At 42.5% G+C, this 14,179-nt stretch overlaps 1 protein-coding gene across 1 annotated transcript in view; it reads left to right on the top strand.

Annotated features, from left to right (window-relative positions):
* Nucleotides 1-14,179, top strand: part of LOC137376727 (formin-2-like) — a 411,942-nt gene that overhangs the window by 260,503 nt on the left and 137,260 nt on the right. The window lies entirely within an intron of this gene.

Genomic DNA, 14,179 nt, shown 5'->3' with positions numbered 1-14,179 from the left:
CAACTACATTTGAATATCTTTGCATGGCAAACACTCTGATCTACGACACTTCCAATCATTGCTTTTCATCTTTAAAGAACTTCTTGTGCAAATCATGTTGTTCATGTCAGTATTTTTGGCAATTGCATTTTTTAATGGCCAGATTGTCAGTGTTAAGCATGATTGTGATTAGATGCAATAATATTCCACAATCCAGACAAGCCAACTGGGAAACTATGCTGATTATATAAACTATTGCTGATTGAATAAAGTGCTTAGGAAAAACAGTTCTGAGCAAAATCTGGAATGCACTCATTTGTTCAAACTGACTGTTAAATTTTGGGGTTTTCATTCTAGATGTTTTCTAGTGTTCAGCTACTACTAGAGAGGCCCTGTTACCCAGAGAATGCCTTTATCTTCCCAATATCTAAGTTATTTGTAGGAAGCACAGTAATCAAACAGTAAAACCCTCTGGGTGTATTTCGGGTGCTGGTTGCCTCATACTCCTATGTGATCTTCCTGAGCTTTGAAAGGTGGTAGAATAAACACATTATTAGATCATGGTTATGGGCTATAAAGTGCCAGACAGATTTGTTCACCAATAAATGAGCAAGTGAACTGGAGCAATGGCATACTGTAGAATTACAGTGGATACAGCTTTAAGTATTTGAAGGGGCAAAAATTGCATGGGTAAGGGAAATGAGCAGGAGAGTGGGACTAATTGGCTCTTTCAAAGAGCCTGCACAGGTCTGATGGGGTCAATGGCCTCCTTCGATGCTATAAGATTGTATGATTCTATAAAGTACCCCTCTTTGGGAGATGGAAAATGATGAGCAGTTGTCAGCTGCATTAAGCAACAGCTGGACCAAGCAGAGTCCCTGAGAATTGACCTTTACGTATGGGTTTATTGCTGACCATAGTCTTTGGATTCAGGGAAGCCATCCAGATTTAATGAGACAAACTCATCAAAAAATCTTTGATAAAACAAATCATTAGAACAAAGAAAATTTAAATATGCATTTCTCATTGCATGGTTAGAGGATGGATCAGTAGTGGGTATGGCTGTACCATGTCTGCATGTACAGACAGTGATGGCCTTTTCTTTCCATTTTTGTCAGTTAAACTCTAAGCAGATTTCAGCTAATAATCAAATATGCACAGATAATGTTAACAAGATGCTTGTACTTGAACAGAATTGCTTAGTTCCCTCTTTTAAGTCACTGGGCCAGATAAACTGGGCAGAACTTTCTACTGCAGCAAGGAACAGAATTGGGCAGTGTTGACTCGGCTGCCCATTATTATGCACCCCACAGTAAAGCCAATAGAAAGAAAATGTGGTAGGAAATATAATGGGTGGGGTATGTAATGGGCACCCAAAACAAAATCACCCATTATACACCCCCACCAACAGTGCAGAATTCAGCAAGTGTCTATTGTGGGAATATTAAAACAAACTCAATCATTGTCTGAGTGTGCCTTCACTTTAACACCATATATACACTGACGCACAGGCCAATGTAGGAACATAGGAAATAGGAGCAGGAGTAGGCCATTCGGTCCATCAAGCCTGCTCCACCATTCAACTAGATCATGGCAGATTTTCTACCTCAATGTCATTTTCCTGCACTATTCCCATATCCCTCGATATCTTTAATATCTAGAGATCTATTGATCTCAGTCTTGAACACACTTGACCGACCCTCCACAGCCCTCTGGGGTAGAGAATTCCACAGATTCACCACCCTCTGAGTGAAGAAATTCCTCCTAATCTCAGTCCTAAATGGCCTACCGTCCCCTGGTTCTAGACAGCCACTGCCTTCCCCCTCCACCACCCGCCAAGAGAAACATGCATCCTGCATCAACCTTGTCGAGCTATGTAAGAATTCTGTATGTTTCAATGAGATCGCCTCCCGTTCTTATAAACTGTAGAGAATATAGGCCCAGTCTCCTCAATCTCTCCTCATGGGATAATCCTGCATAAGATCATGTTGCATCTCGGCAGGGCTGAGATTTTTTTTTTAAGTTTCCAATTCTGCTGAAACATTTGTCCTTGTTGGGTATGTAACAGTAAGTTTATTCAACGCATTCTCATAAATTGCAGTGACATCAGCAAAGTGAAGGTAAATGCATTTCAGGAATGTTTGACTGTTAACTTTTGGGGGGAAAAAATTAGTTTGTAATTCCAGGGGCAAGGGGAAAGAAGTCCTGGCAATTGAATGAAGGTTCCCTGGAGACAATACTTTGCCTCCATTAGATGATATTTGTAAAAAGAAATGCAGAATTTAAATTTTATTTTTAAAAAAAAAATGAAGTTTCACATAAATAGGACATTCCTAAAAATGGGTGTACTTTAGTTTTCAGAATAATAATGGTAAAAGATTAGGATGTGTTTGCTTTTGTTCCTGTAAAGGTAATTTCTGACAGATCAAAATTCCAAGGAGAAAATAGTTTTACTATACCAAGAATGACTTTGATCACAAATGGTTTCCTCGCTGAACCAGTACTAATTAGATATTGGAAAACAATTAAACATAAAATGTACGAATGTCAGATTAGGAGATTGAATTGGCTGTTCATCATTTTTAGGACGACTGTATTTGTAGTGGTACAAAGATTACGTATGCGTAATATGTGTTCCGAAAAGAGATTCCTTTTGGTTAGTTGCAGTGCATAATCGGTTTCAAATAGACTGTTCAACGTGTTTCAATTGGGGCGGGTAAGGAGTGAGAAGTTGGCAGACTGTAATTGACAAAGGAACAGTATTGCATTACTGTATGTATTGTGTTGAGCTCTCAACAATGGTTTCACCTCCACATTTCGTAGCTTTGTGGAAGCCCAATCTTGCCCTTCTTTGAGGCAAGTGACATGTAGTTTGTATAGCAACCTGATCTGTTTTTGATCTTCCACAGCTGTCAGCATCCTTCATCAAGGCATTCATAGCTTTTGCTCCTTTTCTATTCTAGGCTGGAAATTCCAGCATTCGCCAGATGACTTAAATCAAATCAACCTGCAGAGATGTTTTAGATCAGCAATATTTGAAGAGCACCAACAGAGCTTTTAGAAATTCTGCCTCTTGTAACTTCTACAACTTTGACTTTCCCCCAACTCTTCTCTTCCTATCTCTGCTTCAAAGAAAAATGAAAACTGTGGAATTAAATACTCCCAGAGATTGTTGTGTAATACATTCCATTGTATGCACTGCTCAAATTTTGATGATTGGATAGTTAAAATACCCTAGATTTGCTACAGCATTCTGATTGGTCAAACCCTACTTTTTTTTATTTGTTCGTGGGCTATAGGTGTCGCTGACTCGGCCAGCATTTATTGCCCATCCCTATTTGCTCTTGAGAAGGTGGTGGTGAGCTGCTGCCTTGAACTGCTGCAGTCCATGTGGGGTAGGTACACCCACAGTACTGTTAGAAAGGGAGTTTCAGGATTTTGTCCCGGCAACAGTGAAGGAACAGTGATATAGTTCAAAGTCAGGATGATGTGTGGCTTGGAGGGAAACTTGTGGGTGGTGGTGTTCCCATGTAACTGCTGCCCTTGCCCTTCTAGTTGGTAGAGGTCGTGGGTTTGGAAGGTACTGTCGAAGGAGCTGTGGTGCATTGCTGCAGTGCATCTTGTCTATGGTACACAATGCTGCCACTGTGCCTCAGTGGTTAAGGGAGTGAATGTTTGTAGATGGGGTGCCAGTCAAGCAAGCTGCTTTGTCCTGGGTGATGTCGAGCTTCTTGAGTGTTGGAGATGCACCCATCCAGGGCAGTGGAGAGTATTCCGTCACACTCCTGACTTGTGCCTTGTAGATGGTAGACAGGCTTTGGGGAGTCAGCAGGTGAGTTACTCGCCTCAGGATTCCTAGTCTCTGACCTGCTCTTGTAGCCACGGTATTTATATGGCCCCTCCAGTTCAGTTTCTGGTCAATGGTAAGCCCCAGGATGTTGATAGTGGGGGATTCAGTGATCGTAATGCCATTGAAAGTCAAGGGGAGATGGTTAGATTCTCTCTTGTTGGAGATGGTCATTGCCTGGCACTTGTGTGGTGCAAATGTTACTGGCAATTATCAGCCCAAGCCTGGATATTGTCCAGGTCTTGCTGCATCTCTACACAGCCTGCTTCAGTATCTGAGGGGTCGCGAATGGTGCTGTATATTGTGCAACCATCAGCAAACATCCCCACTTCTGATTGAAGGAAGGTCATTGATGAAGCAGCTGAAGATGATTTGCGCCTAGGACACTACCCTGAGGAACCCCTGCAGTGATGTCCTGGAGCTGAGGTGATCGCCCTCCAACGACCACAACCATCTTCCTTTGTGCTAAGTATGACTCCAATGGCAGCGAAGAGTTTTCACCCCGATTCCCATTGACTCCAGTTTTGCTAGGGCTCCTTGATGCCATACTCGGTCAAATGCTGCCTTGATGTAAAGGGCAGTGACTCTCGCCTCACTTCTTGAATTCAGCTCTTTTATCCATGTTTGAACCAAGACTGTAATGAAGTCAGGAGCTGAGATTCCCTGGCGGAACCCAAACTGAGCGTCACTGAGCAGGTTATTGCTAAGCAAATGCTGCTTGATAGCAGTGTCGATGACACCTTCCATTACTTTACTGAATATTGAGAGCAGATTGATGGGACGGAAAGTGGCCGGGTTGGATTTGTCCTGCTTCTTGTGTACAGGACATACCTGGGCAATTTTCTGCATTGTTGGGTAGATGCCGGTGTTGCAGCTGAACTGGAACAGCTTGGCTAGGGGCATGGCTAGTTCTGGAGCACATGCCTTCAGTACTATTGCTGGAATGTTGTCAGGGCCCATAGCTTTTGCAGTATCCAGTGTCTTCAGTTGTTTCCTGTTATGTGGAGTGAAACGAATTAGTTGAAGCCTCGCATCTGTGATGCTGGGGACTTCAGCAGGAAGTCGAGAAGGATCATCCACTCAGCACTTCTGGCTGAAAATTGTTGCAAATGCGTCAGCCTTATCTTTTGCACTGATGTGCTAGGCTCCCCCAGCATTGAGGATGGGGATATTTGTGGAGCCGCCTCCTCGTGGCAATTGTTTAATTGTCCACCACCTTTCACAACTGGATGTGGTAGGACTGCAGAGCTTGGATCTGATCCGTTGGTTGTGGGATCGCTTAGGTCAGTCTATCGCTCCACTGTTTGGCATGCAAGTAGTCCTGGGCTGTAGTCTCACCAGGTTGACAGTTCATTTTGAGGTATGCCTGTGCTGCTCCTGGCATGCCCTCCTGCACTCTTCATTGAACCAGGGTTGATCCCCCGGCTTGATGGTAATGGGAGAGTGGGGAATATGCCAGGCTCATGTGGTTACAGATTGTAGTTGAATACAATTCTGCTGCTGCTGATGGCCCACAGCACCTCATGGATGCCCAATTTTGCATTGCTAGATCTGTTCGAAATCTATCGCATTTAGCATGATGGAGGGTATCCTCAATGTGAAGATATGACTTTGTCTCCACAAGGACTGTGTGGTGGTCACTCCTACCAAGACTGTCATGGACAGATGCATCTGCAGCAGGGAGATTGGTGAGGACGAGGTCAAGTATGTTTTTCCCTCTTGTTGGTTCCCTCACCACCTGCCGCAGATCCAGTCTGGCAGCTATATCCTTTAGGACTTTGCCAGCTCGGTCAGTTGTGCTGCTACTGAGCCACTCTTGGTGATGGCTGTTGAGATCCTCCATCCAGAGTACATTCTGCGCCCTTGCTATCCTCAGTGCTTTCTCCAAGTGGTGTTCAACATGGAAGGGATTCATCAGCTGAGGGAGGATGGTAGGTGGTCATCAGCAGGAGGTTTCCTTGCCCATGTTTGACCTGATGCCATGAGACTTCATGGGGTCCGGAGTCGATGTTGAGGATTCCCAGGGCAACTCCCTCCTGACTGTTTATCACTGTGCTGCCACCCCTGCTGGGTCTGTCCTGCTGGTGGGACAAGATCTTCCCGGGGATGGTGATGGCAGTGTCTGGGACATTGTCTGTAAGGTACGATTCAGTAAGTATGACTATGTTGCTTGACTAGTCTGCGGGACAGCTCTCCCAACTTTGGCAAAAGCCCCCAGATGTTAGTATGGAGGATTTTGCAGGGTCGACAGGGCTGGGTTTGCCGTTGTCATTTCCAGTGCCTAGGTTGATGCTGGGTGGTCCATCCGGTTTCATTCTTTATTGACTTTGTAGCGGTAGCTTGCAGAAAAGGACATCCTAAAGTGACATTTTTCTTCTTTTCGTGCACACTGAACATCTACATTGTGAAAAACGCATGCATCAACAGAATTGGGAGTACTTTTGCACGCAGTTCATTAAAGACACTTTTGGCAATAACTGCTTACCTTGTGCAGAGTACTCAAAGAATAGGTAGGTCAAAAAATAAGCTGAAGCCTAAGCTGTTCAATCATTAGATGTTCCCAATTAGTTCCCATTCCCTGTGGTTAAAAGTTAGGTACTTGCCAATTTGTGGGTACTACTCTCATTTCTAATATGTCCAATAGATAGTAGCAAGAATATAACTGATTTTGCTAGCCATTTGAAGTATTTTTGTATGATCTGGATCCCAGCCTGATGTTGGGGAATTTGCTATTCTAACTTGCACTTCCAGATTTAGATTCTATGCTGTTCTTAACCAAGTGGAATGAAGAATTGTTAAAGGCGCTAAGAACAGTAGAGGCCCACAGAGATTTAGAAGTCTATGTACTCGGGTACAAAAATAGTCAAAAAGGCCAATGGAATGTTGTCCTTTGTAAATAGAGGGCTAGCCCATAAAGGGAAGAAAGTTTTGCTCTTGCTATACAAAACCCAAGTTGGACCACTTCTGGAGTACTGTGTACAGCTCTGGGCACCGCACCTTGGAAAGGATATGTTGGCCTTGGAAGGAGTTGCAGCACAGATTGAAAAGAATGTTTCCAAGGTTTGATTGAGGCAAGATTATATAAGCTAAGCTTGCATTCCCTGGAATGGAGAAGGCTCGGGGGTGATTTGACTGAGATTTTTAAGATTTTGAAAAGAATTGATAGATGGAGAGAAACTTTTTTTTCCCCACTGGTGGGGCATTTAGGGTAACGCGGCATAACCTTAAAATCAAAGCCAGGCCATTTAGGAGAAAAGTTAGGAAATACTTCACTGAATGGATGGTAGAAGTAGCTCAATGAATAATTTTAAAGCAGAGATGGATAGATTTTTTTCTAGACAAGGGTTTAAAAGGATGATGGAGCCAAGGCAGCTGGATGGAGCTAAGATAAAGGTCAGCCATGATCTCATAGAATGGCAGAACAGGCTCGAGATTCTGAATAGCCTGCTCTTTTTCGATGTTCCATAGTTGATTGCCAGGTCCCCGATGTCCCTGTAGAGGGCACTATTTGGATCGTCTGCTTATAGCAACTTACTGTGTAGAAGCCCATGGAAGTTAAACGGACGAGGGCAAGTCTAATAGCGCATTCTATGCATTTGCCAACTACAGTAAATTCTGCTCCAATATATTAATAATTCAACATTTTATCAGGTGTGATTCTGCAAGTCATCTTCAGAATAGAAAAATGTATCTGATATGCAATATGCATCATCTGAAATTTTTTTAACAAAACAAGGTTCCTGGTGCAGTTCTTGGGTTTAATTCATGACCCAGCATTGAAATTTCTCATGTCTGTATCTGAAGATATGAGAAACTAATATCTACACATTTGGTGGGAGTCATAGCACTGTTATATGTAATGTTCCGGACCAGTACATAAATATTGGTAGAAGCAGAGATGGTAGAGATAAAGGATGGGGTGAAAATTTATAAGCAAGATGTACTGGAAAAGCTGGCTATGCTTAGAGTGGATAAGTCGCCTAGTCTGGATGGCTCACCTTAAATCTATGAGCGCTAGTCCTTGTACCATCAACTAATGGGAACAGATTTTCTTGGTCTACCTTATCTAAATCTGTCATAATCTTGTAAAACTCTTCCAAATCTCCCCCGAATCTCCTTTGCTCAAAGAACAACCCCAGCTTCTCCAACCTATCCTTGTAGCTAAAATCCCTCATCCCTGGAACCGTTCTGGTAAATCTCCTCTGCACCCTCTCAAGGACCCTCACATCCTTCCTAAAGTGTGGTGACCAGAACTGGACGCAATACTGTAGTTGTGGCCTAACCAGAGCTATATAAAGATTCAGTATACCTTCCCCGCTTTTGTACTCTATGTCTCTATTTATGAAGCCCAAGATCATATGCCCTGCCACCTTCAAAGATTGATGCACATGAACCCCCAGGTCCCTCTGTCCCTGTACACTCTTTAGAACTGTGCCATTAAGTCTATCTTGCCTCTCCCTATCCCTTCTGCCAAAAATCACCTCACAATTCTTTGTATTAAATTCATCTGCCTCCTCTCTTTCAGAAAGTTGTGAAGTTTTAACCTCTGTCAATTTGGGTAATCTTGTTAACGTTGCTTTTTTTTAACTTTGCTTTAGTTACTGCAGTTCCTGACAGGTTTTGCTTATGGTAATTTTGGTAACTTCAGCTTGCCACCCATTAGCAACTTCAGATATCCTTACAGGGATGAAGACACATTTGTGGCAAGCTGTATGTATTTGTATAATAACATAGAAAGTAACATCACAGAAGGGATTAGGGCCATGATTTATTCCCCATGCTAAAGTTTATCTAGCCTGATGGATAACAGGCTGGGGAATTTCTATTGCATATTACTGTATCAGACCTCTGTGCTCTTGAATTGTCTTGGAAAATATATCTTAAATGTAATAAAACTTTAGCCATACAATGATTATCTCAACTAAGTATAAGTTGCTCTGTGCTCAACAAATTCACAAATGTGATCTCTGAAATTAGACAATACAACTCGAAAAGGTATTTTTTAATCACATTATTTTTTTAAAATCTTGAAAGCTGTTGAAAACCATTATCAACAGGTTCATGAGATGACTAGGTGTTTGTTTAGCAGAACAGATTAATTCATATGGTGAGAAAATGAAGAACAGTCCAAAAAAATTGCTGCCTTTTGTCAGCCTAGACTAGGTTTACTCCAACATTATTTCTACCAGGCTCACATCCTTCAACCACTTGTAAACTTCAGCTCTTCCAAAACTTTCCCTGTAGCTTTTGTAAAGAATGTTGCTTACACAGTACCCCATCCCTTCCTATCTCTATAACCGTCTGCTGCTCGACAACCCTCCAAGAAGACAGCGTATCTCCAACTCTGGCGTCTTCCACCTCCCAAACTCCTTTTGTCCTACCATTGGTTGCTGTGTATTTAGCCGTCTAGGTCCTAAACTCTGGAATTCCCTCACTTAATTCCTTTGCCTCTCCTCCTTTAAGACCCACTTTAAAACTTACCTCTGACCAAGCTTTTAGTCACCCCTCTCAATATTATCTCCTTGAGCTTGGTGTCAATTTTTGTTTGATTACATTCCAGTGAAGCACCTTAGGACATTTTCTGTGTTAAATGCACTATATTAGTGCAAGGTGTTGTAGTTAAGAGTGCTATGAAAATGCATAGGATGTGACTGCGAGTAAGGCAGATAAGGGGATCCAGACGGCAGAAGTGGAGGAGCCTCAGTCCTTGCAGTTGTCCAACAGGTTTGAGGTTCTTTCAGCTTACATGGATGAGAGTGAGGGCTGCAGGGTGGATGAGCGAACTGACCCTGGCACCATGGTACAAGAAGCCATTCAAGCTGGGGAGTAAATAGGAATGTAGTGGTAGTAGGGGTCAGTATAGTCAGGGGGATAGACACTGTTCTCTGCAGCCAAGAGCGAGAGTCTAGAAGGCTATGTTGCCTACCTGGTGCCAGGGTTCAGGACATCTACTCAGGACTGGAGAGGAACTTGCAGTGGGAGGGGGAGGATCCAGTTGTCGTGATCCACATGGGTACCAATGACATAGATAGCACTAGGAAAGGGATTCTGCATAGGGAGTAAGAGCAGCTAGGGGCTAAATTAAAATGCAGAGCCTCAAAGGTAATAATCTCTGGAAATTGGCTTCGGGTAAATAAGATTAGAGAGATGAATGCGTGGCTCAGATATTGGTGTTTGAAAAATGGGTTTTGATTCCTGGGGCATTGGCACCAGTACTGAGGAAAGTGGGAGCTGTACCTTTGGGGCAGTCTTCACCTGAAATGTGCTGGGAGCAGTATTCTGGTGAGTTAAATAACTAGGGCAGTAGAGTGGGCTTTAAACTAAATAGTGGGGCAAGGGATCAAGTGAGGGAAGATGTGATAATTTAAAGAGAGGAGCCGGCAAGAGAGCAAGTTAGTAATTAGGGTAATGATAACCAGAGTGTGGCAGGAAGGGACACAACGTACAGACTTAAGTGTGCGCCAGCAGCTAAGAGGTCGTGAACTACGGCAGCGGAAAGGATTCGTGTGAAGGGAGATTTAGAAATCCAAAAAGAAAGGTCGAGGCATCAGAACGGTATAGTGTTGTGGGTAAAGACAATCAGAATGAGACAGGAAGGGACAGAGTTTAACAAAAATTGTACATCAGCAAATAAGGTCATTGCAGGCAATAGAAGTCAAACACTGAAATGTTGTTTATCTGAATGCATGAAGCATCTGCAATAAAATAGATGAGCTAGTGACACAAATGGAGGTAAATGATTTAGATATAATTGCCATTACCGAGACATAGTTACAAGATGATCAAGGTTGAGAAATAAATATTCCAGGGTATACAATATTTCAGAAAAACAGACAGAATGGCAAAGGATGAGCGATAGCTTTGATGATAAAGGATGACATAAGGACATTAGTGAGAAAGAATCTGGCCTCAGAAGATCATGAAGTAGAATCAGTATGGGTGAAAATTAGGAATAGCACAAATCAGAAAACGCTGGTGGGAGTAGTTTATAGGCCCCCTAACAGTAGTTACACTATTGGACAGAGCACTAAACAAAAAAAAAAAATTATCCGAGCTTGTAACAAAGGCAATGTAATAATTGTGGGCACTTTAATCTTCATATAGACTGGGACAATGAAATTGGCAAGAGTGGACTAGGTGCGCTGGTAGAATGTTTTTGGGACAGTTTCTTGGAGCAATACGTTGTGGAACTGACGAGGGATAAAGCTATCTTAGGTCCAGTATTGTGTAATGAAGCAGTAAATAGTAAAAGATCCACTGGGAAATAGTGATCACAATACCACTAAATTCTACATTAAGTTTGAAAGTGACATACTCCAATCACAAACATGAATCTTAAAATTAAACAAAACCAATTTTGGAAGAGCAGTGGATGTGGTGTATATGGATTTTAGCAAGGCGTTTGATAAGGTTCCCCATGGTAGGCTCATTCAGAAAGTAAGGAGGCATGGGATTCAGGGAAAGTTGGCTGTCTGGATACAAAATTGGCTAGCCCATAGAAGTCAGAGGGTGGTAGTAGATGGAAAGTATTCGGCATGGAGCTTGGTGACCAGTGATGTTCCACAAGGATCTGTTCTGGGACCTCTGCTCTTTGTGATTTTTATAAATGACTTGGATGAGGAAGTGGAAGGCTGGGTTAGCATGTTTGCCGATGACACAAAGGTTGCTGGAGTTGTGGATAGTGTGGAAGGCTGTTGGTTGCAACGGGACATTGACAGGATGCAGAGCTGGGCTGAGAAGTGGCAGATGGAGTTCAACCTGGAAAAGTGTGAAGTGATTTATTTTGGAAGGTCGAATTTGAATGCGGATTACAGGCTTAAAGACAGGATTCTTGGTAGTGTGGAGGAACAGAGGGATCTTGGGGTCCGTGTCCATAGATCGCTCAAAGTTGCCACCCAAGTTGATAGGGTTGTTAAGAAGGCGTATGGTGTGTTGGCTTTCATTAACAGGGGGATTGAGTTTAAGAGCCGCGAGGTTATGCTGAGCTCTATAAGGCCCTGGTTCGACCACACTTGGAATATTGTGTTCAGTTCTGGTCGCCTCATTATAGGAAGGATGTGGAAGCTTTAGAGACGGTGCAGAGGAGATTTACCAGGATGCTGCCTGGACTGGAGGCATGTCCTACGACGAAAGATTGAGGGAGCTAGGGCTTTTCTCATTGGAGCGAAGAAGGATGAGAGGTGACTTGATAGAGGGGTACAAGATGATGAGAGGCATAGATAGTGGATAGTCAGAGACTTTTTCCCAGGCTGGAAAGGGCTATCACCAGGGGCATAATTTTAAGGTGATTGGAGGAAGGTTTCGGGGAGATGTCAGAGGTAGGTTCTTTACACAGAGAGTGGTGGGTGCGTGGAATGCTCTGCCAGCGGTGGTAGTAGAAGCAGATACGTTAGGGGCATTTAAGCGACTCTTGGATAGGTACATGGATGATAGTAGAATGAAGGGTAGGTAGTTAGTTTGATCTTAGAATAGGTTAAAGGTTCGGCACAACATCGTGGGCCGAAAGGCCTATACTGTGCTGTACTGTTCTGTGTTCAATTATCTAGGTATGAGGGGCGAACTGGCTAAGATAAATTGGGTAAATAGACTAAAAGGTATGGCGGTAAATGAACAGTGGAAAACCTTTTAAAGAAACCATTCAAAATGTTCAACAAAAATGCATTCCATTGAAAAACAAAAACTCAGCAAGAAAAGCCCATCCGTGGCTCACTCAGGAATTTAGGAGAGTATTAGATTAAAAGAAACTTAAAATGTTGCAAAAAAAAAAGAGTGGCAAGTCTGAGGATTGGGAGTGTTTTAGAAATCAGCAAAGGGCTACCAAAAAGTTGTTGTTCAAGGAAAAAAAATAGAATGCGAGTAAACTAGCCAGTAATATAAAAACAGATTCTAAGAGTTTTTATAGGTATATAAAAAGGAAGAGACTAGCTAAAGTAAACATTGGTCCCTTAGGAGCAGAGACAGTGAAATTATCATGGGGAAGGAGGAAATGGCAAAGGCGTTGAACAAATATTTTGTGTCTGTCTTCACAGTAGAAGACATAAGTTTCATACCAGAAATAGGCAGTTACCTAGGGGCTAAATAGAGTGAGGAAATTAATATCAGCAGAGAAAAAGTATTGAAGAATAGTAAGAGACTAAAATCCGACAAATCCCGGGACATGATGGCCTACATGGTCGGATTTTAAAAGAGATAGTGGATGCGCTAGTGATGATTTTCCAAAATTCCTTAGATTCGGGAACAGGCCCATATGATTGGAAGTTGGCAAATGTTACACTGCTTTTCAAGAAAGGAGGAAGAGAGAAAGCAGTGAGCTACAGGCCAGTTAGCCTATCATTAGTCATTGGGAAAATGCTGGAATCTATTATTAAGGAAATCTTAATACACTTAGAAAAGCACAGTATGATCAGAACAAGTCAACGTGGTTTTACTAAAGGAAAATCATGTTTGACAAATTTATTAGTTATTTTTCGAATAGTAGGGTAGATAAAGGGGAGCCAGTAGATGTAGTATACCTGGATTTCCAAAAGGCATTTGATAAGGTGCCACACAAAAGGTCAATAGGCAAGATTAGGGCTCATGGAGTTGTGGTTAATATATTAGCATGGATAGAGGATTGGTTAACAGACAGGAAGCAAAGAATGGGCATAAATGGGGCATTTTCAATTTGGCAGGAGGTGAATCGTGGAGTGCCGCAAGGATCGGTGCTGGGGCTTCAGCTATTAACAATCTGTATTCATGACTTAGATGAAGAGACAGAGAGTAATGTGTAAGTTTGCTGATGATACAAAGGTAGGTGGAAAAGTAAGCTATGGGGAGGACACAGAGAGGCTACAAAGAGATATGGACAGGTTAAGTGAGTGGGCAACAAAATGGCAGATGGCATATAGTGTAGGGAAGTGTGAAGTTATTCACTTTGATCATAAGAATAGAAAAACAGAATTTTTTTTTTTTAAAAGGTGTGAAACTCTTAAGTAGTGATGTTCAAAGAGTCTTGGGTGTGCTTGTACAAGGAACGCAGAAAGTTAGCATGCAGATACAGCAAGCAATTAGGAAGGCAAATGGCATGTTAGCCTTTATTGCAAGGGGATTGGAGTACAGGAATAGAGAAGTCTTGTTACAATTGTACAGGGTTTTGGTGAGACTACATCTGGAGTACTGTATGCAGTTTTTGTTTCCACATTTAAGAAAGGATATATTTGCATTGGAAGCAGTACAGCGAAGGGTCACTAAACTGATCCCTCAGATGAGGGAGTTGTCCTATGATGAGATGCTGAGTAAATTGGGACTATACTCTCGAGTTTAGAAAAATGGGAGGCGATCTCATTGAAACAGACAAGATTCTGAAGAGGCTGG

Source organism: Heterodontus francisci, chromosome 13 (genome assembly GCF_036365525.1).
Source record: "Heterodontus francisci isolate sHetFra1 chromosome 13, sHetFra1.hap1, whole genome shotgun sequence".
Taxonomy (NCBI): Eukaryota; Metazoa; Chordata; class Chondrichthyes; order Heterodontiformes; family Heterodontidae; genus Heterodontus; species Heterodontus francisci.
This window is presented reverse-complemented; position numbering and strand designations above follow the sequence as displayed.